This window comes from Barbus barbus (assembly GCF_936440315.1).
Source record: "Barbus barbus genome assembly, chromosome: 2".
NCBI classification, from domain to species: Eukaryota; Metazoa; Chordata; class Actinopteri; order Cypriniformes; family Cyprinidae; genus Barbus; species Barbus barbus.
In genome coordinates this window covers 8,566,716-8,589,174 of record NC_136730.1, presented here as the reverse complement: position 1 = coordinate 8,589,174, position 22,459 = coordinate 8,566,716, and the positions used below count along the sequence as shown (strand labels likewise).

The window sequence follows — 22,459 nt, the reverse complement described above, 5'->3', positions numbered from 1 at the left end:
ACCAAATCAGATGTATAAGAAGAAAACTAGCTCTATAATTAAGATCATAAATCATGAGACTAAACTAGATGTAATAATTGTGCAGGGTCGAAAGGCAGAGCTGGAGATGCTGCAGAAACAGGGTAAAGAGAGCCCGGAGGAACTGCAGTACAAACAGCACTATGCCTGGCTATGGTAAGATTCACACATCCAGGTTTATGTTAAAATTGTGATGAAACAGAAGTAGCAACAGGGGTTTTCTTCCATATTTTGACATGGGCAATCGAGAAACTTCTATCCATCCAAGGATCGACTGAATGTGAGATTTCAGTCGATTTTAATAACTAAATGATTAGAGAAGTCACCATATGGCATATGTCACCAGATAGAAATCTGTAATTTCACTGGTAGATCAAATTGTGATATTTTATTAATTAGAGTACAAGGTGAAAAAACAATCAAATGCTCAGATTTTAAGATCAATAACACAAATTTAGAAAACAGATTGTGTGTATTTTCACTTCATCGTGAGTCTAAACGTCCCTATTGAAAAATAAATAAATGTATTTGAAGTAATTTTTAAAGTAAAATTTATTTCATGCTGAGTATACTGCAAATACTTTTACATATTTATGTAAAAATACCCTGCAATTGTACTTTTGGTATACTAAACTGGTATACTTAAAGTCTGCTAAATTGGAACAACTAATTTTGTACTTAATTTGCTTTGTGTGGAAGTAGTACTGAAGTCCAACTAAAGATATACTGAATTATATTTGATTGCGCTAAAGTGGAACTATTGCAAGTATACTTCAGGTACACTTTAAATATCTTGCTTTTAAATACCAATATTATTCAAAGATCATAGCCATCCTTGTCAATAGTGACATTAATACAAATTTTAGGCTTAAAGGGGTGGTTGATTGCGATTTAAATTTTTTTAGTGTGTAATGTTGCTGTTTGAGCATAAACAATATCTGCAAAGTTACAATGCTGAAAGTTCAATGCAAACGGAGACATCGTCTTTTAAAATTATGGCAATTTAATGCCTACAAAAACGACTGGTAAGGGACTACAACGAGTTACTTCCCAGGTCCATTACGTCACGGACACAGATAAACCCCACCCCTGGGAGCACGCAGCAAAGGGGCGAGGCCATGCTGCACTGCTTTAGAGAAGAGGAAGAGAAAACTAGGGGTGCACGTAAAAATCTATTCATATATGAATCGCAATTCTGTCTTCTAATGATTCTAATGGATTCACAAGTTTCAAAATCAATGTTCTAAAGCAGCGGTTCTTAATACTGTTCCTCGCATCCCCTGCTCTGCACACGCTCTGCATCTCTCTCTCTCTCTCATTCAGATCGTCGGATCAGTTCCAACAAACTGTTCCAATTGCACTTTGCTTGCATAGGTAATTTACATGTAGTTTTCTTTAAAAATCTAATAGATGCAAATAAAGCTATAAATGTAAAAAATTGCTCAGTATGTACTTAGATGCTCCCTAAATAGTTCAAATGAACCCCTAAGACCCACAGACGTCATAGCCGGCAATAAACAGCTTTTTGTAATGCATTATATTTAATCGTTTTTAGCGCAAAAAGCTTAGCACTTTCAGAAACTGTCAAGATGAATGCTGCGCTATAATGAAAGCCTCGGAAGACTGAAGTGTAATTGGAGCTTTGCACCATAGGGAGGAATGTGAAGGTATTATTTTATACATCTTGCTTGTCAAACCATCCAGAGCCACTGAATTGTGATTGCTCTGGCCTTTTCAGCTGCTTTGAAAAGCCTTTGAATGGAGACTGACATTTCAAAGACACAAAATTCATATAATTTTTCAATGTAAATCTGTTGGCATGTTTAGGCTATTATTGTTCACACGACCTCTCGCCATAATGTGCCCTATCGCATAACCACGCAGTCTGGCAGAAAACCATAACTCAACCCCCAGGATGCCATTTTGACAGCCTGTCAGCCCATGAGTGATTGATGGGATAACATGTTCAGATGGCAGCCAGAACTTCATTCTCCATAGCATCACGAATTCTCGTTTGTTCCGCAGTCTTTGTGTAATACAGTTATTCCTCTCCTGGGAGCTCAAGGCAGTCCGTATGCAGCCACGTGCCCTGAAGCATTCTGGGAGGGTTGGATGGTATGAGAGCACTGGGACTGTAGGATTACAGCTTTTGCCCCCGCAGAAAGAGATGTCAATTAAAGATGGTTTAAGCTGGAGGAAATGAGCTAGACGTGTCTGATTTTGTCAGAGTAGAGTCCAAAAATGATTCTGCTACGCTTTTCTCTCATTTAAAGACATTTTTGTTCTCAAGTTATTTTATAAACACATCAGTTTGAGGGAAAAATACAATACTTGCTTTATACTTGGAAAAACTCCATTAGTTTTTGTAAAATCTGAAGATCATGTGATCCTGCATGATTTGAGAATGATTCAAGACAGTCTTGTTTTTCAGTGAAAGCAAGAACATCTGACCTTGTAAAATTGGACCTAGAATTAATGGAGAGTTATAATTTTTCTGTCATTAAGATTCATTACTTGAAATGTTTCAAAATCATCCAGCATTTCCATGTTTAAATTGGATGAATCCCAGATTTTCGGTATGATCTCATACTTTTGGGAGCCCTTGTGCTGTACGTAGCCGTGCGAATGGTACCTGAGCTCTTAAATCATTGCCTGAGGAGATGAAAGCTCTTCTTGTCAGTCTGTGGAGCACTTTAAATCATATCTCTCTCTTTCATTCTCTCTCTCTCTCTCTCTCTCTTTCCTCAGGGTCAGAGACCAACTGAATGACTTGGTCAAATCTGCTGCCAAGTAAGTTACCAAAGCTGCTGATAGTCTTTGTTTTGTTCTATTTTTCTTTGTGTTTTTTCCCCCACAAGCCTCTTTTGAAAGCTAAAAGTCTAAACTATTGATTTTTTTCTTTTCTAAATGGTTTATTATTAAACAGAGGACTTCATATTCAGAATCTGCAGTTTGCTTTTGGTCACTGTAGTCTCTTAGGAAAGCATTTTCGGTGCTTTATCGATTAAATGTATGTTTATAATTACTCAACTAACATTTTCAGACCTGTTTTCAGCATCGATGATAGTAATCATTTAGCGTTGCTGCGTGTTCTGTTTAAAATCCGCCGGTATGTGGATTCATATTTTATCATTTTGTCTCCATTATGACAGAGATAACCCGGTTGTTCAGTAGTCTTAACCAGATATGAGAGCAACCTTCCAACACAGTCTGAAAGTGGACTTGAGGTGAGAAGCAGCTTTATCCGTACCCAGTTGCTGGTCATAACTTTTTAAAGTCAGTTACATAAAAATGTAGACTGGTCTAATTTGAATCCAAAAAGTAAGTCTGATCACCACTTTCTTGTTAGTCAAACTAGATTTTAAGACATAATCTTACAATAGTGGCTATGTTTATGCATCTGGCCCCCAAAGCAGTTACTTTTTCTGTTTTCCTACTGCCTATCATTTCCTGGCTTTCTTTCTTTCCTTTTGAAGGGAAAGCTTTCAAAAATAAACTTTCATTTTCTATTCCTAGGTGGGTCCGTACATCCTTCCCACAGTTCACTGGCTATCGATGGTGATTGACACGCTGCTCAGCATTGTTAGCAGTAACAGTAACCCTAAAGGACAAGTCTTCCCATGGTTCATTCATGTGAGTTGTAACTCCCTTGAGTGGGGTTTTTGAGAAATTATTTATTTTTAGAGATTGTATCCATTTGGTTCCAACAGTAGTATACAGTGCACCTTATTTGAAACCTATTAAGTATTTTGTTTTATTAAAGTATATGCTCTGAAGTCTATAAATATTGCACCTTTCTCACTTTCTAACAAGTAGTAATGCCATATTGCCACATCAACTAAATTTTTACAGCATTTATTAATATAACTTCTTTATTTATGAATATACCTATGCTTATTTTTAATTCATGTATGTTTAAAATATATTAATGTTGACGACTTGAAATGCATTAGTGTATATGTAGAGTCCAACATTAACTTACAAAAGTATTGTTCATTTTTGATTCATGATACCTTTGATTCATAAAGCCTGGAGTACTATTTGTATTCAGCAAGAACACATTAAAGTGATCAAAAGTGAAAATAAAGACAATTATAATGTTTCAAATAAATGATGCTCCTTTGATCTTTTTCATCAAAAGAATCCTGAAAAATCCATCACCGTTTCCAAAAATACATAAACAGCAAAACTGTTTTCAACATTGATAATAATGAAATTAAATGAAATATTATCAGTACATTATATTAGATTTCTGAAGTATCATGTGGCACTGAAGACTGGAGTAAGTCAGCTTTGCTATTATAAGATTAAAATATTTTAAAAGAGAGAACTGCTATTTTAAGCTGTAGACATATTTCACAATGCAGGTTGTTTAATATATTTTTGATCAAATAAATGCAGCTTTGATTAGCATAAAACTTCTTTTAGAAAATCTTACCAACCCCAGACTTGATTAGTAGTGTAATTTATGAACTAATCATTAAATAAATTAAACCTTATTACAGCATATTGATCCCCCCCCCCCCCCCCCTGTATTATAGTGCAAATGTGACATTATTTTATTTGTCTCACCTTTTTAGCATTCATACTCAGGTGAGAACACAGCGAGTGTGATCGCGCGCTCCTGTGCTGCCCTGGGCCTGGCGTTGCTGGTGCCGGTGCTGGTGACCTCGCGCAGAGAGAGTGTTCCCACTATGCTGGGCACTCTAGCGGCGGGACTGCCTGGATCACCCACCGCAGACGAATCCCAGGCACTGCAATTTCACAGCGGCCTGGCTCTGGGCATGTTTCTAGCATGGCTGCATGACGAGAAAGTCAGGTATGTGTTGAGAGATACCATAACTTCAGTCTGCCCATAAAACAGAACTTCAGACAGTTTAAATAGCTGTGTCATGTTTGATAAACGTGTACTGATGTTGACTTGTTTTTTTTTTGTTTACTGCAGGGATATATCTGGCCAGTCAGTGGCAGAGCTGCTGATGAAACATCTGGAACGACTGGAAGATTGTTGCTTTAATCCCAATCTGGAGTATAAATTAGTCTGTCTAATCATTTGTATCTGTCTACAGTTTATACTTCATTGCCCCTGTACACATTTAATAGACTCTTAAATGTTTGTTTGCTCTTTGTCTCTCTCTCTCTCAGTGCTGGTTGTTTGTTAGGTGTTGGGTTGGTACTCAGTTCTCTTGGTAGCAGTAGTCAGTCTGAGCGCACCGTGTGCATGAGTCTCTCATGCTGGACAGACTCCTGCAGACCCTGCAGGACAGCAGCAATATGAGCCGCATGCTGCAGGAGGTAAAGCAATATTGACTGTGGAGAAATGGCTTGATATTTTGCCTCTTCTACTGTACATTTGCTCAGAATTTTCCAAAATGGGGATCACAAAATCCCAGTGGTTCATGAGTGAACTGCAGGGGGTATTAATAATAATTAATAAAATCATAAAGATATGAAATTAAAATAAATTAATAATAATAAAAGCAATCAAAATAAAATGCTTACTAAAAAAATGCAAATGTGTTAAAAATATATTAATATAATAACTTAACATCTCAAATATGAAGTATTTTGGAAATTCTAATATTTTTCTAATATAATCTTGTTTTCTTTCATTAAAAAACAAAACAAAAAAAGCTTGGTATGTGTACTGCGTTAGGCTAACCGAGACTTGTCATAGCGCTTACATGTTGTTGCTCTTTTGTTGGTTTTGATTGCTTCTATTGTCCTCATTTGTAAGTCGCTTTGGATAAAAGTGTCTGCTAAATGACTCAATGTAAATGTAAGAAAAATGTGTGGGAATTCCTGCTTAAGCTGAATAATATCTACAAACTGACACATTGATTGTGATGACAGAATTTTTCCTTTAATGCAGTGAAAGCACTTTTTTCCATCACTTGCAGCTTAAAAACTTCGAGTGGCAGTCATTTTTGTGCATCTGTACATTTCTTGTTTTTTTGTGTGTGTGTTCTGTCGGGTGTCAGGTTTTGGCCTATTCTGTGGCATGCGTTGGAGTTTCAGCATTTAGCGCAGGCATTATTGAGGCCAGTAAGGCCGAGGAAAGCATGAGCACACTTCGCACCCTAACGGAGGAAAGTCAACAGGTGAGAGCTGAAATCGACTGCTGTAAGAAGAATCATACACTAAAATAAAGCTAATTAAAAATACTTTTGATTAAATTATTACCTGCTAAGCTAGATCTTAGAACTAAGTGTGGTTTTGTATTAAAAAAATATATTTCTGATGTGTTTTTGTGCATGACTGATTAAAAACAAAATATTTGAGTCACACTTTATTGCATTAATTCTGTGTGTTTTTTAGACACCGGGCTTTGCTTTGGCATTGGGACTGACAGTGTTTGGACTCTCTTCTTTTGGTCATGGTAAAGGGGCTGACATCCAACCTCGTCTGCTGGCTGCCTGGACCAAGATACTGCTGGCAGAGGTGATGTGGTTCAAAATGCATTGTTATTTCCATATGTTAAACATATTTCAACCTTATGTATGCTTTTAAAACATGCTCATCGTCATCTTATGTAGGAAAACCACTTTATTTTCCACACCAATGCTGCTTTGTTTAAAAAAAGATGTCAGTGGAAAGTGGAAGAAACAGTGGACTTTTTAGTTTATCTTCCTGACTAGTGAGAAACAGTGTGTTGTTGTGCCACAGTAAGTGAACTATAGATCAGGATCTGAGCTAAGGTACAAGTTCAGAATTTAGGGTAAAGTCTTTCTCTTCTCACTGTCTTAGTTTTGATCTAGAAAGCTCAGGCATCAACACTAGATCTCAGCTTTCATGAGGGAGAAACTAAACCATAATTTTTTCCTTTCTCCAGGGTTGTCCCACAATGCAGAGGCTGTCTGCCCTCAACGGACTTATTGCATTAGTGGGATCGGAGACGCTCTCATTCAGGTAATTTAATGTGTAATTCGTGCTTGTGTCAAGCCTTGTGTTGTATTTATACCTGGCAGGATGCTAGACACAGTTCTAGTTTAAGATATATACATGTTGGCATTCAGTACCTTCAGTGCAAAACTTGAAAATAACACACTAGCAGTATAAAAAATCTTACTTCCTAGAGCCAGAATGCTTTTTTTCCATCTTAGTGAATGTTAAATATCACGAAACATCACTTTCTGGTAAATTACCCTACATTAAGTCCATTATCGTATGTTGAGGTGCCATTAGTGATAGCAGTTAAATGCCAGTCTCATATGGGCACTGCCCTTTTCACCCACACCTGTGCCAGGCTGCACTTTGTGTGGCAAATTACACTCCTCCATGCCCACCCACTTTCCAGACACTCATACACATACACACACACACACACACAGCAAAAGCTGTCTCGCCTTTTTAAATGCAAATGCCACCATACTTGGAAGGTAGCCAGGAAGTGTCGCCATAGTAACGGTGGGACTTGACAGCGGTCTGCAAGGATTTTCTCTCAGTGTGAGTCGGAGCCTTGTGAATGTCTCGGATTACTCTGCTGCCCCACAGATGAAAAGATTTGTGTTAATGTGTCTTTAAGCGACTTAAAGTCACTGAATAATCACTTTAAAGCACATTTCGGCGTATTCAAACACCCTCGTCAGTTGATTCGTTCTTGAATTAAAATCATGAAAGCAGCTCATTTAGCTGGTGACTGTTCCTTTCAGATCCAAACTTGTTTAAATCCCCCCCAAACCAACAAGATTTTATAAACTGATTGTTCTCTTTTTAGTTCAACTCTGTGTAGTAACTTTGTGAAAGTACAGGTAAGCAGGTAGATCTCTGCCACTATGTAACCTACATAAAAAGTTAACTGCTGGGGAAAAGTGAATGTAGGCTTAAATATAGTAGTAACAGTTGCTGGCCACATGAGGGTACTGTAGGGTTAAAATAATCCAGTATGAGGATACTAAATGTGAAAATAAAAATGAACAAAACAAAACAAATGGGTTTTGTTTTGTTTTTTTGTCTCTTACGCTCACCAAGGCTGCATTTATTTGATCAAAAATACAGTAAAAACTGATTGTAAAATATAATTATAATTTAAAATGCAATAGGTAATTTTAATATGCTGATTTGCTGTTCAAGTAACATTTCCTATTATTATTCTCGGTGTTTAATGCTTCATTTTTTTGTGGAAACCATAATACTTTTTCAGGATTGTTTGATGAATATCAGAAGAACAGCATTTATCTGAAATACTTTTTTATTACATTATAAATGTCTTTACTGTCACTTTTGATCAATTTAATGCATGTTTTCTGAATAGAAGTATTTTAGAAAATAATGTAGTGTTGTTAAATGATTGTAAAACACTTAATTCATGCATCTGTTTTATTTGTTGAACTGTCCACCCGATGGAAAACACCAACCCTGACCGCTGACCTCCAGTTAATTTGAGTTTGAAACCCCTACCATATATTCATAAGATTTTTACTGTGTCCTAGAACTCTTTGACCTTCGGAAAGTGTGTTTTTATCTCCATTAGCTGAAGAGTGAATCAGAGGAGTCCTCACAGCAGCAGGGCACCCTGAACGAGGTCATTCGAGCCATTACACAGGTTAGAAATCATGAATTTCAAATACATCAGAATTAAGTTAAATATGTATGTTATTTAATTTTTTCTTGCTCTCATTCCCATCTTCCACACTAGATCATCACCTGTTCGGGAACAATAGGTCTGCAGTCTAACGGAGCATGTCTGCTTGGACACCTGCATCTGGCCCACATGTCCAGCAGCCACAGCCACAGGTGAGATTCAAAATATCCTGTCTTCTGTCTTTTTTTGTTGTTGATAATAATAGTAATAATAATTAAATAATAACATTTATTAAAATTAAATAATATATAAATACATTTGTTAATTATTATTGTTGTTAATAATAAATCTAAAATTCTTAATTTAAGTCTTTTTATTTGAAGAAAATGTATATTAATATTTAAATATACAAAAATGAAAATTAATATTTTAAAATAGAAAAAATTATATTATACGTAATAATGACATTTTATAAAACAAATAAAATATATTATTAATTGTATTGCTACTACTACTAAAAAATAATAATAATTAAAAAATAACTGATACTGTGCGAATGGTCATTCCTCTGTGAAGAAGACCAATCAAACATACTTTTTCATCCCACTTTAACAGTTCCTCAGGACTTTGGATATCTCCCAGAGAAAAGCATCATCCGAGCTTCAGTAGACTTCATCGCTGAAGCAGGAAGGAAAGGTAACGCACCATCTAATAAAAAGTGATGCCGTTGCATACTGATGTTGTGATTCTGTACAGGACCTGAGTTCACTCCTCCACACCTAGTGAAGACGGTGCTGGCCACTTTAGGCACGGTCGGTGGAAGCTTCCAGTATCCTCCAGTCAACTGGAGTGCCGTCCTCTCTCCGCTGATGAGACTCGGCTTTGGTGAGCTTCCTGTTCTTCATCATCATCGCTAGTGTTCTGCAGATAATACCCTATTGTGTTTCTGAGGATGTATGATGTTGAAGTCCTGTGCCTGTCTTAGGTGAGGAGGTGCCAATCAGGCCCAGTCTTCCCAGAGTGCCTCACTTTTCCTCGGCATCTGGCTTGTTCCTCCGCTAGTTCACAGCCTGAGTGTGAGTATTTCTTTCTCTCTGTATAAAACATGTCTCTGTCACACATTTCTGTTTCTTTGGTATCTTCATACAGACACATTGATGTTGTAATGCTGGCTTTTCAGTGGTTGCGTTTTGTATGCTGTCTGGTTTTTATTTTGCTTTAATCCTGTTGTATATTTCCTGTACAGCACTTTGGTTTCAACATCTGTTGTTGTAAATGTGCTCTATAAATCAGTAATCTAAACTAAACTAAATAAGATATTTTAGTATTCAATTGGTTGTCACTGTCGCTTTGCAGTATTGAACTTTTTCACATAAGCACATCTTTTAAGCTGGACCAGTAAGAAATCACCTCTAACACCCACCCAGAATACCACAGCAAATAAAAATGAATTTTAATCAAATTTCATTTTCCATTACAATAATGGCTTCCAGCAATTATGAAAGTGAAGTAATCAAGTGATTATTGTTCGAAGCAATCTAGTTTTGTCTTGTTTTATACTGTATGTTGAATAAATGTTTATTAGTTTTCAGAAAGTTGTGGAAGTACACTACAAAAGATTTTTAAACAAAATGTATTTAGATGTATTTATTTTATTTATCACATTTTTATTTGTTTTGTTTTTCTGTTCGATTATATTTAGTACAAGGAAGTCCAGTTACAAAGACAACTTTTTAAAAAAAGTTAAATAAATTAGATTAAATTTATGATTAATGGTATTAAATATTGTGATTTTACAATATAGAGCTAAAATAATTGTGATTTTATTATTTTTGCAATTTTCTTTAGAAAATTTCTAAATCTAATTTTTACTAATTTGTTAGACATTATCCCTTTTGAAAGCTTTGAAATGTTACTTTCAGAGATGCTTAAAAGTAAAGTAGCAATTAGTAGCTAATTATCTCATAGCGTTATCATCTGTTAGAAGTTCATCATGGCTTTCTGGTTTCAAAACGTCATACTGTTTTGTCATTTTCTCTCAGTCTGCTCTGATTGTCGTAATTTTCTCAACATCTGTACCCTCCACAGCTCCGCACTAGGGCTTCTCTCTACGAGTGCCTGAGCTCCTGTATGAAGCATGTGGCTGAAGACAAACTGCAGGTGTACGTGGACAGTCGGGCAGTCCAGCAGTTTGTGCCAGACACACGTCCTCAGCGCCTGCCCCTGTGTCTGTCCATCCTGCACGGCCTGACCAAAGCCATGGCGGTCCCCAATCCGCCACAAAACTGCTGGAACGCCCTGTGCTCTACCACTGAAAAGATCTTTAACCTCTTACCTGATAATATACCGGTATGTCCTAGCAATCTGTGAGAAGTGTTATAATCAAACATGTTGACTAAAAACTCAACATTTAGCCAGTTCTGCTGCTGTCCAGTGATATTTGTCGTTTTGTAGGCTGGTGATGTGGATTTGTATGAAGCCACGTGTTCATGTCTGTCTGAACTGAGCGACACTGAGATAGACCACATAATCAAAGTCACTGAGGTATAATATAACTCGAATGTTCGTGATTTATAGCTTTATAAATCTGATTGTGTTGAAATGTTTCATCATGATATGTAGTCATACTACTTTCGCTTCAGTGTAATGAACCCATTTACTCACTTTGCAAGCACAAGAAGCATAAAAAAAGACAAAAAAAGATTAATAATGACTGAGGGATGACTGAATATCCAAATTAAATGCCTGCTGTTTTTCATTTAACATGTATATAGTAAATTGAACTATGAATTGCTGATGCCAGCATTTTTATTATAGACATTTTCATAACACATCTGCAGAAATTAAGCGTTTTATTGAAATGCATTTTTTAAAGTCTTAATCTTTCTTCATGAAGATGCCTTCTGGTCTGTCCCTAACCATGTGCTTCCAACTTGTTGAATTAGCAAATAACAAAAAAAAAAAAAAAAAAAAAAAAAATATATATATATATATATATATATATATATATATATATATATATATATATATATATATATATATATATATATATATATATATATATATATATATATATATATATATATATATATATATATATATATATATATATATATATATATATATATATATATATATATATATATATATATATATATATATATATATATATATATATATATATATATATATATATATATATATATATATATATTAGCAGCACTTAGTTTAGATTTTCTGGCCTCAGCAAAGTCTTTCATTAATTAATTTCCATTATTACACAATTCTGCCTCCAGGCAACATGTCTTAAAAGGATCCTGAAATATTTCTTGTTTTTCCTCAATTTGTTGCTGGTTTTAGTAATGAGGCTCATTTTATGCAAGAAAATCAAGTCTCTTCAAATATAACGCATACATAATGCATAACTGTTTGCAGTGATGAATAGTTACGCTTTCATCCATGGAAGGTTTTCTTCTCCTTTCATAATAACTAATGATAATCATAATTCATGGCAAGAGCACAGGACAGCTTCTGCTGTTTTGCAATTTATCATGTAATGTAACAACCATTCCAGAGCAATTTTCAAGTTAAATTACTTGCTCAAAGGTGCACTGACAGTGGCTAGAGACATTAAATCAACAGATGTACAACCCCAACGCAGTTCTTCTTGCTTTGTGCTCCCTCTACAGGCTAATGTTGAAAAAAACAGCGTTCATCCTATCCTACCTGATCTCTAAAGGCAGAGTCCCTCTGCTCGGACTTAATGATGTCATCAGTACCATCCTCCAGGTGGGGATTAAGAAACAAATCAGCTGTGTCCTGTTGCATTAATTCTTCAGATATTAAAAGCAGGGAATGTGTCGTATCAGTTATATCCATTACTTCTGTATTCTGAATCTTGCATTCGATGATGACACACACAAACCAGGATGAAGATGAGGGAGCTGACTTTGAGAGAAACGTAAGCAATTTGGATGCTAAAAGAAAAGAGGAAGTCAGTTAGAGCTCTAGCAAAAACAAAGGGCATGGAGAAATCAAGAGTTTGGAAACCACCAGCGGCACCAGCAACCAACAACGACCTGATCGGCTGAGAAAACAACAGTAGCTGATGACAGACAAATCATAAAAGCTGTGAAAATTAACCCTAAAAGACATGTCTGTAAAATCACCAACAACTTCCAGAAAGCTGGGGTGATGCTCTGACAATCTACTGTCCTCAGGAGACTTTGACACAGAATTACAGATGCTACACAGCAAGATGTAAACCTCTGACCAGCACCAAAAATAGAAAGGCAAGATTAGAGTTTGCAAAAAAGCACAAAGGTGAGCCAGAAGAGTTTTGGAACTGTGTTTATGGACCGATGAGACAAAGATGAACCTTTATCTAAGTGATGGGAAAGCAAAAGTGTGGAGAAAAAAGGGAACTGCAAATAATCCCAAGCATACAGCCTCATCTGTAAAGCATGGTGGAGGTGGTGTCATGGCATGGGCATGCATGGCTGCCTCTGGAACAGGCCCTCTCAAATTTACTGATGACTTAATGTATGATGACAGTAGCAGAATGAATTTGGAAGGGTACAAAACCATCTTGCCTACCAATATTGAAGAAAATGCCACCAGATTCATTGGGAAGTGCTTCATATTGCATCAGGACAATGACCCAAAACACCCTGCCAGTTCAGTCAAGGAATTTATAAGGGCAAAGATATGTAAAGTCTTAGATTGCCCAAGTCAATCTCCAGATTTAAATCTGACTGAACATGAATTTCACCGGCTGAAGAGGAGAGTAAAGGCAGAAACTCCCCAAAACAAGCAACAATTGGAATTGGCTGCATTAAAGGCTGGGAAAAGTATTTCAAAGGATGAGAGCAAGAGTCTGGTGATGTCTATGGGTCACAGACTCACTGCTGTGATTGTGTGCAAGGGATCTGCAACTAAATAATAGCTTTTAATCTTTTATATTTGCCTTATGTTCAACTGTTTTGTCTCATATTCATCTTTTAATCATATTTGCAAATGTCTTGATTCCACAGCCAACAGAGGAATTTTGTCTTTACTGTTCCAATACTTATGGAGGGAACTGTATATACTAGTAAAATGTTATTGGGAAAAGGCGCACTACTGTTCAGAAGTTTGGGAAATGAATACTTTCATTCACCAAGAATGTATTAAATTGGTCAAAAGTTACAGTACAGATTTTATTTTATTAAAATAAAATAGCATAGTAGACTGATTTCTGAAGGATCATGTGACACTGAAGACTGGAGTAATGATGCTGAAAATCCAGCTTTGCAACACAGGAATAAATTACAATTGAAAACATTAAAATAGAAAACGTATTTTAAATTGTAATAATAATATAAAATAATTTAATGATATTACTATTTTTTTTTACTATATTTGATCAAATAAATGCAAAACAATGCAAAAAAGAATTAATTTGGTATACCATAGTACTGTCATTAAAATCATTAAAAACATTTTCATCACTTGAAATAAAATAATATATATATTTCAGCTAGTTGCCAATGCAACATTTCTCATTTTAATTTAGCTCAACTTGATGTACTAAAAAATGAAAACTGAAATAAAAATATGAAAATCTATATAGACATAAAGTGCCCCCTTTTTGATGAACTTGAATCATGTTATGTTGATTCAGAAAGCACAATGTTTTGTTTGTTTTCAGGGGTCTCTAAACGAATGGAGTGTCTTTTGGAGTTAATGGGCCACATCAGAAACGTAGCATACGGATCTCCTTCTGTTAAATGTGTCAGTGTTATAGAGGTATGTGCCGTATAACTGCACTGCATAATCTGATGTTTTTGATTTAGTCATTTGGCAGACGCTTTTATCCAAAGCGACTTACAATTGGGGAATACAAAAAGCGATTAATCTTGAAGAGGCAATCAGACAGAGGAAGTGCTCGTAACACCAAGTCTCAGTCATTGTTCAAATAAGTACAAGCTAGTACTGATTTGATACAAATTAATCCTATTTGAGTTTAGGATGAAGTCAAGTACTGCCGAAAGAGATGAGTTTTCAGTTGTTGCTTGAAGATTGACAGGGATCCGGCATTCCGGATAGGGGTGGGAAGATTATTCCACCAGCCAGGAATGGTGAACGAGAATGTTCTGGAGAGTGATTTTGAGGCTCTCTGTGATGGTACCACAAGGCGTCGCTCACTAGCAGATCTCAGACTTCTGGAGGGGATGTAGGTTCGTAATAGTGAGTGGAAGTATGAGGGTGCTGAGCCTGTGGTAGTTCTGTATACAAGCATCAGTGTCTTGAACTTGATGCGAGCTGCCACTGGTAGCCAGTGCAAGGAGATGAAGAGAGGTGTAACATGCGCTCTTTTGGGCTCGTTGAAGATCAGTCGTGCCGCTGCATTCTGAATCATTTGTAGAAGTTTGATTGTGTTTGATGGCAGACCAGCCAGAAGAGCATTGCAGTAGTCCAGTCTAGAAATGAAAAAGGATTGGGTCGAGAGGACATGTTGTAGGATGGCTGGAGAGGAGAAGTTTGGATACTTCTGCCTCGGTGAGGGGACAGAAGGAGAAGATGGGAGTTAGAGCAGTGGATGTGGTTGATTGGAGGTCCTGTGGAGTTGAGAACTGGTTACTGATTGTTCTAGTTTTGTCTGTGAAAAAAGAGGCAAAGTCATTAGCGGTTATCAAAGTGGTGGGAGGTAGAGGAGGGGGATAGAGGAGAGAATTAAATGTTCTGAAGAGATTACGCATGTCTGGAGCGCTGTTGATCTTGTGGAAATGTGAGGATTTGGCAGTGTGGACTTCTGTAGAGAAAGATTTTTACAATCTTATGTGGATATGCCTCTCTAAAGAGCAGTCACTGTCATCTGCACCAAGTGTTTTTGGGTTGCCTTGCTGTAGGCCTAATGATACAAAGTTGTTTTCTCTATGAAACACAGCAGCAGGAAGTAAGATACTACCAGTTCACTGACTTAAACATAATGTCTATCATCACTTCGCAGGGCACAGACTTCCTCCTCAGTGTGTTTGCTGCAGCAGTGGTGTCTTGGGCTGACCATTGTGCCCCGCTTCTCGTTGGCATCAGGGCCCAGTGGTTTCCCTGGCAAGAGTCCTCTCAGACAATAGCACTGTCCCATAACCTCTATGTCAACCCTGATACCACTGAGCTGTCGCTCGCCTCATGCCTACTTGGAATCCCATACAGCATAAAGCAACTACTCGCCAAAGAGCCGTGGAAGTCCCAGTCACAGAAAGTACAGCATCTTTCATCTCTCGTTTTACTATTTAAATGTGTAGTTCTGCTGAATGTTTTAAGGTATTCGTGTCCATTGCACAAATCGTGTGGATGGAGTTCAAATTTAAATTCAAATAGCTTTATTGGTATGACAAAAATACATTTTGTATTGCCAAAGCATTAAGACAACAAAGAAAATGGTTTAAAACATCCAAACATTTACATTGGAACATCTGAACATTTATTTATATAACTAATATGTAATATATATATAACTACTATGGAAATGTAATATATATACATTGAGTTACACACCAAATTGCAATGCTTATAATCGCTAAGAATCTGCACAGTATCCATAGTAATTAAAAACAGAGTTAATATATTCCTTTGATACTTTTTCAAAAGTTTGAGGCTGGTGAGATTTTTTTTATTAATGCTTTTGAAGCAAGTCTCCTATGCTCACCAAGGTTGCAATAATTTATTATTCAGAAATACAGTAAAAAAAAGTTAACAGTGAAATATCATTGTACTTTAAAATTCTTTCGAGTTTTTTATTTGAATGTATTTTAAAATGTCATTTATTCCTGTGATGGCAAAGCTACATTTTCAGCATCATTACTCCCATCTTCAGTGTCACATGATTCTTCAGAAATCATTCTAACATGTTGAAAAGTTGTACTGTTAAGTATTTTTGTGAATATCGATTTTTATTTTTTAGAATTCCTTGAATAGAAAGTTAAAAAGAACAACATTTATATGAAATTAACTTTTATATGAATTTACTGTATCAAGTTAACGCTTCTTTTATCAATAAAAGTAATTTATTAATTTCTTAAAAAAAAAAAAAAAAAACTTAATACCAATCTTTCTTTCTTCATGCATTCAGTTCATCAACTGGCTCTTCAGTATTACAGAAGGTCCTAAACTTGGTTTCTCTGAGACTGCCTTACTTATAGCCAAAGGTGAGACACTTTGTTTTAGTCAAATTCTTATTATTTCATATCAGTCTTTAATTTGTGTTTTAAAATGTGTTGATAACAAGAAGTATCCGCGCCACCATATTTCGATCCAAGATGGTGGCGCGATCAGACGCAGCGGCTGCTCCGGGTCCCAAAGATGGTGCTTTTATGTCTTTTAATGTCATCTGTTCGTCTCCAAATAGTGTCAACTCGAAGTGTGCTACACACAGGTGAGTGTAATATATGTATGTTTACATGTTCATGCACTACAAATCATCCTGCACTGTTCCCCAACCAGCTGCTGACTCAAAATGTCTCTCTTTGCACATGTACAGTATTTGTGGAACATTCGTATAGTTTGTATTTTTTATCCTTTATTCTTTTAGTTTGTATAGGGTAAATACTTATATAGTATACTTATAGTTAAATCTGTCAGTAGGTTAGTAGTGTATAGGTTTATAGTGTTTTTTGTACTTCATTGTTGTATGACTGTATTTATGTAACATCGTGGTCCTGCGAGGCACGACATTTCGTTCCACTGTATGTCCCCACATGTAGCGGAATGACAAAGCTCAACTTGGCTTGACTTGACGTAAAGTATTATTACGTGATTTGATAAGAAGCAAAGGATTGTTACGTGACGTGTACAGTATTCATGTACACAAATCTCTCATTTGACTCTCATTTGAATCTCGTTCCATCTTAGCGACGCTAATGGCTCTGAGATCCAGCTCTGAGTTCAAGAAGAAGGGTGTGTGGACCAGAGCGTATGGCTGGTGATCCCACTGAAAGCTCTGACACACCAAGGACACCATTTGTTTACATGCATATTCAGTCAAACTCTAGTGATAAACCCAGTGTCTAGTGTTCCAAACCAGAATGGACACTTGACATGTTTAATAGTTTCAAAGTAGGTATACCATAGTATTCAATAACAAAAAAGTGCATAAAAATGGCTGTGCATGTAAAATGTATTGACCATTTTTCTGTGACCAATTAAGTATGTAAACTAAATACTTCTGTGCCACACCAAGTATGTTTTTCAGCTCACAAGAAGCTTGCACTGTTTGCATAAATTTGCTTTCAATAAATACTTCAAATTCAGCTCAGGCTGATTTGAAACTTTCCTGTACCAGCTGATATACAATGCAGATGCCTGATGGTCTGTAATTGTAGCTTATGCTAGCCATGGGGCCTGACCGACATTCTTTAGGGTAGAATGATTGTACAAAAAGCTCCAAATTAATTAGTCACTTAACATTTATCGCTAATACTCTGGCCATTGGCTGCAAACAAAAAATATATACACATACTACATTTTAAAAATACAATACTGTTCAAATGTTTGTGCTCAGTAAGAATGCGTACTTACAGTATATTCAGCAAGAATGCATTAAATTGTGACATCTGTAATGTGTCACAGTTTCGACAAAAATATTAAGCAGCACAAGTATTCAACATTGATAATAAGAAGAAATGTTTCTTAGAAGCATTAGAAATGTGACACTAAAGACTTGAGTAATGGCTGCTGAAAATTCTGCTTTGCCATCACAGGGCAAAATTATATTTTAATATCATTCAAACAGAAAAAAAATATTTTAAATGTTAATTATATTTCACAATATTACTTATTAAACAAATAAACGGCTTTGGTGAGCACAAGAGACTTCTTTCAAAAACTTTTGAACAGTAGTCCATATAATTGCAGTGAATCCAAATGCAATTTGTTTGAAGGAATTTTGTTGTCTTTGTTCCATGAGATTTTCTTGGCAGAAATTGTCATTTGTTAAGGTAATGGTTCAGAAGCGTAATGCAGTGATTGGTCCGTCACTTTTGAGAGGTGTGGAGTCACTTTAATTTGACAAGTAAAGGTGCAGCCATTCACACCTTTTTTTCATTATTACTGCTGAGCTTAAAATCCTCATCGGAATCATTCAACAACTTGTATAGAAAGACAACAGTTGCTGTGTTTTTGTCGGGCCTCTTTGGAATGAACATCAGCCTCTACAGAAAACACTTTTATGTGAACATGTATTTGACATGGTCAAGGGCACAGATACTGCAGAAAGCACCGTGGTGACCTGTCCACCATCAGCAACGATGAACTGCGACTGCTTTCTGATCCTCCAAAATACTACTCTTTATTTTACACCCGACTTCATAGAGATCCTCGAAACAAGAGCATGTAGAAGTGGTCTACAGGTGAGGCAGCAACAATCGACAGTTGGGAGATTGGAGAACCAACCTCCAGTGAACAATGTGGCGGTAACAAAAACAAGATTTATTTTTTTTTCTTTGTCACATACACAATTATACAGAGTATAACCAGCAGTGAAATGTAGGTCAGGTCCGCTCCAAGGACAGTGCAATTATATAGAATACAAATATTAAGAAAAAGAAAAGTAGAAAAAATAAGACTAAAATAAAATAAAAGATAAAAAATATAAATATAAATGTGCAGGTCAGCATGTTGTTGACTTAAATAGTAATAAAGAGGAAAGTGCAAAAGAAGTTGTACAGGGTATTTAAATGGCAGCAATATGAGGTAGAGAAAAATTATGAATAGCTTATTGATATGGTGATATTTACATGGAGTCAAGTGATGTTATGACACAGAGTTAAGAGTTTAGGAGCCTGATGGCCTGGGGGAAGAAGCTCCTTCTAAGTCTCTCAGTTTCTGCCATCAGGCTACGGAAGCACTTACCAGATGGAAGCAAAGTGAATAGTCGGTTACCAGGGTGATTAGTGTCCTTGATGATTTTGACAGCTCTATTTTTGCAGCGTTTGAGGTAGATGTCCTGCAGAGAGTGGAGAGCAGACCCTGAGATGCGCTCAGCTAAGCGCACAACTCTCTGTAGTGCTTTGCAGTCCTGATTGGAGCTGTTTCCATACCATACTGAGATGCACTGAGTCAATACACTTTCTATGGTCCCTGAATAGAAAGTTTTCAGGATTGCTGGTGAGACAGTTGTCCTGGCACCATGATGTGAGTCTCTCTACCTCATCCAAGTATGCGTCTCATCATTGTTGGAGAGGAGGCCCAGAACCACAGTATCATCAGCGAATTTGACAATAGATGTGGAGCTGTGAGAGGACACGCAGTCATGCGTGTAGAGAGAGTAGAGCAGGGGACTCAGGACACAGCCCTGTGGGGCTCCTACGTTGAGGGTGATGGAGTTTGAGGTGAACTGGCCAACTTTCACCACTTGAGGTCTGCCGGTGAGGAAGTCTTGAATCCAGTCACAGAGTGAGGAATTTAGGCCGAGGTCTGTGAGTTTAGAAGCCAGCTTGATGGGGACTATAGTATTGAAAGCTGAGCTATAGTCAATGAATAGCAGCCTTACATAATTCCCATTGTTGCTGTCCAAGTGTGTGAGGGAAGAGTGGAGGACGTGAGAGATGGCATCGTCAGTAGATCTATTTGGGAGATAGGCAAACTGAAGAGGGTCCAAAGTATCAGGTATGGAGGAGCAAATGTGGCTCTTTACAAGTCTCTCAAAAACCTACATGACTATAGATGTGACTGGGCAATAGTCATTCAGGCAAGAGGGTTTATTGTTCTTTGGCACAGGGATAATGATGGATTTTTTGAATGAGGTGGGAACCACGGAGGTAGCAAGGAACTCATTAAAGATAGAAGTGAACAAACCAGCGAGCTGATCAGCGCAGGACCTCAGAACACGGCCGGTTATCCCATCAGGTCCGGCTGCTTTTCCTGACGTTCACTTTCTTTAGCGCCCTCCGAACCCCATCCTCCGACACGGTGATTACAGGATCATCGCTGCTCTGCCTGCTGCTTCCTGACGCGCTGGACAGCATAGTCGCGCCGCCGCCGTAGCAATCGAAGCGGCCGTAGAAGATGTTTAACTTGTCGGCCAGCAACGGATCTGCTCTCACCTCCGTGGAGGATTTGTTTCCGAAAGCACAGATGGTCTTCAGTCCCTGCCACATCCGTCGATGTGTCCAGTCATTGAGCTGGAAATGAGACTCAATTCTCTCTCTGTATCTGTGTTTGGCGGCTCTTACTGAGCGTCGGAGAGCATAGCACGATGCCTTGTACTCGCTCATATTCCCGGTCAGAAGAGCTTCATTGTAAGCGGCAGTGCGTGTGTTAACCGCTGCACGGATTGTTCTGTCCACCCACGGTTTCTGGTTGGAGAATGTCCTTCTCATTATTGTTTATGTAGCTTGCTCGGTTAGCGTGTTTACAAAGCTTAATGCTACATCCGTGAACTCGCTGACGTCAGAAGAACTCGTCCGGAACATGTTCCAGTCGACGTCATCAAGAGCCGCCTGAAACATAGCCTCTGAGTGGGAGGACCAGCGCGTCACTACTCTCTGCACCGGGGGATCCTGAACGAGCCTTTGTTTATATTCCGGTGTGAGGAAAATGGCGGCATGGTCCGATTTGCAAAAAGCCGGTAGTGAGCAGGCTTTGTAGGCATTCTTGAACATTCTTGTAGCAATGATCCAATGTGTTTGGTCCTCTAGTTGGACAGGATACATGTTGATGAAAGTTTGGCATGACCTGCCTGAGGCTAGCTTTGTCTCCCGCGATGATAAAGGCAGCGTCAGGATGTTTGTTAATGTAGCCGCTGAGCACATCGTGAAGCTTAGACAAAGCCAAGCCGGTATCAGCCTGTGGTAGAATGTACACAGCAGTAACAATGATCGATGAAAACTCCCGGGGCAGATAAAATGGGCGGCAAATAATGGAAAGATGTTCCAGATGAGGCGAGCAGGAACGCGACAGAATGGAGATATTTCTGGGATCACACCATTTCTTGTTAATCATGAAACACACTCCTCCACCCCTGGATTTACCGGCCTCTACTGTTCTATTCATCCGTAAAACAGAAGTTATCACTTGGCACTACAGCAGTGTCCGGGACCGAGGACAAGAGCCATGTTTCTAACAAACAAAGGATATTACAGTCCCTTATGTCCTGTTGGAAACTAATCCTGGCTCTAAGATCGTCCATCTTATTCTCCAATGATTGGACATTTGCGAGCAGAATGCTCAGTCTTCTCAGAAGAGAAGGACTGTGAGCCCTTTTCCTGAGTCTCTCGAATCCCAGCGCGTTTCCCGCTGTGTTTCTTGATCCGTCGCCTCAGGGGGTTATTGTTTATCTCAGCGTTCCGAAGAATCTCGAGTAGCCATGCTGGATTCGTGGCTAAAGTGTCCTGGAACAGGTTAGTGTAGTGGTTCCCAATGTCCAAAAGTGTTTCTATGTTATAGGTGATCAGTGCCGATGTGAAATGTGTAAAAAGAGAAAGTAAAAGTAAATTAAAGCAAAATCTCAGCGGAGCGGCCTGGACGGTGTCCGAACACAGCTGCGCCATTTTAACATGTAACTACGGTGGCCGAGAAGTGCAAAACAAATCACGATTCTGAAAACAAAATAAATTACAAACGCAAATGCAAATCTAAAAAACAAAATAACAATTCCGATAACAATAAGAAAACACAATGAAAAATAAGACAAACCGGAAGAGGTAGGTATAGTTTGAGACAGCGCCATTGGTTTGGGAATAGATTACTCACCGCTGACTGGACGAGACATCTGTCAATCAAGGTGTACAGGAAGAACCAGAAGAAGAACAACAGCAGAATCAATTAAACCATTAGCTCCAGTGGCGCAGATGATCGAGTGCGTGTCATCATGTTCACAGTATTACTTGCAGTTGGCAAATACAATTTTTTGGTATGGAGGTCTTTGAGCTGATCCTG

At 37.7% G+C, this 22,459-nt stretch overlaps 1 pseudogene across 1 annotated transcript in view; it reads left to right on the top strand.

Annotated features, from left to right (window-relative positions):
* The window catches only part of LOC306877066 (focadhesin-like), a 49,612-nt pseudogene extending 32,104 nt beyond the window's left edge, over positions 1-17,508 (top strand). The window contains exons 19-40 of the transcript in view: positions 86-174; positions 2,767-2,808; positions 3,171-3,245; positions 3,535-3,651; positions 4,599-4,837; positions 4,964-5,053; positions 5,164-5,313; positions 6,000-6,119; positions 6,337-6,459; positions 6,851-6,927; positions 8,492-8,563; positions 8,657-8,754; positions 9,153-9,238; positions 9,299-9,458; positions 9,533-9,618; positions 10,631-10,891; positions 10,997-11,086; positions 12,232-12,356; positions 14,154-14,329; positions 15,534-15,785; positions 16,656-16,731; positions 17,435-17,508. The product of the transcript in view is annotated as a focadhesin-like (transcript). The remainder of the gene's footprint in view (positions 1-85; positions 175-2,766; positions 2,809-3,170; positions 3,246-3,534; positions 3,652-4,598; positions 4,838-4,963; positions 5,054-5,163; positions 5,314-5,999; positions 6,120-6,336; positions 6,460-6,850; positions 6,928-8,491; positions 8,564-8,656; positions 8,755-9,152; positions 9,239-9,298; positions 9,459-9,532; positions 9,619-10,630; positions 10,892-10,996; positions 11,087-12,231; positions 12,357-14,153; positions 14,330-15,533; positions 15,786-16,655; positions 16,732-17,434) is intronic.
* Positions 17,509-22,459: the final 4,951 nt, after the last annotated feature.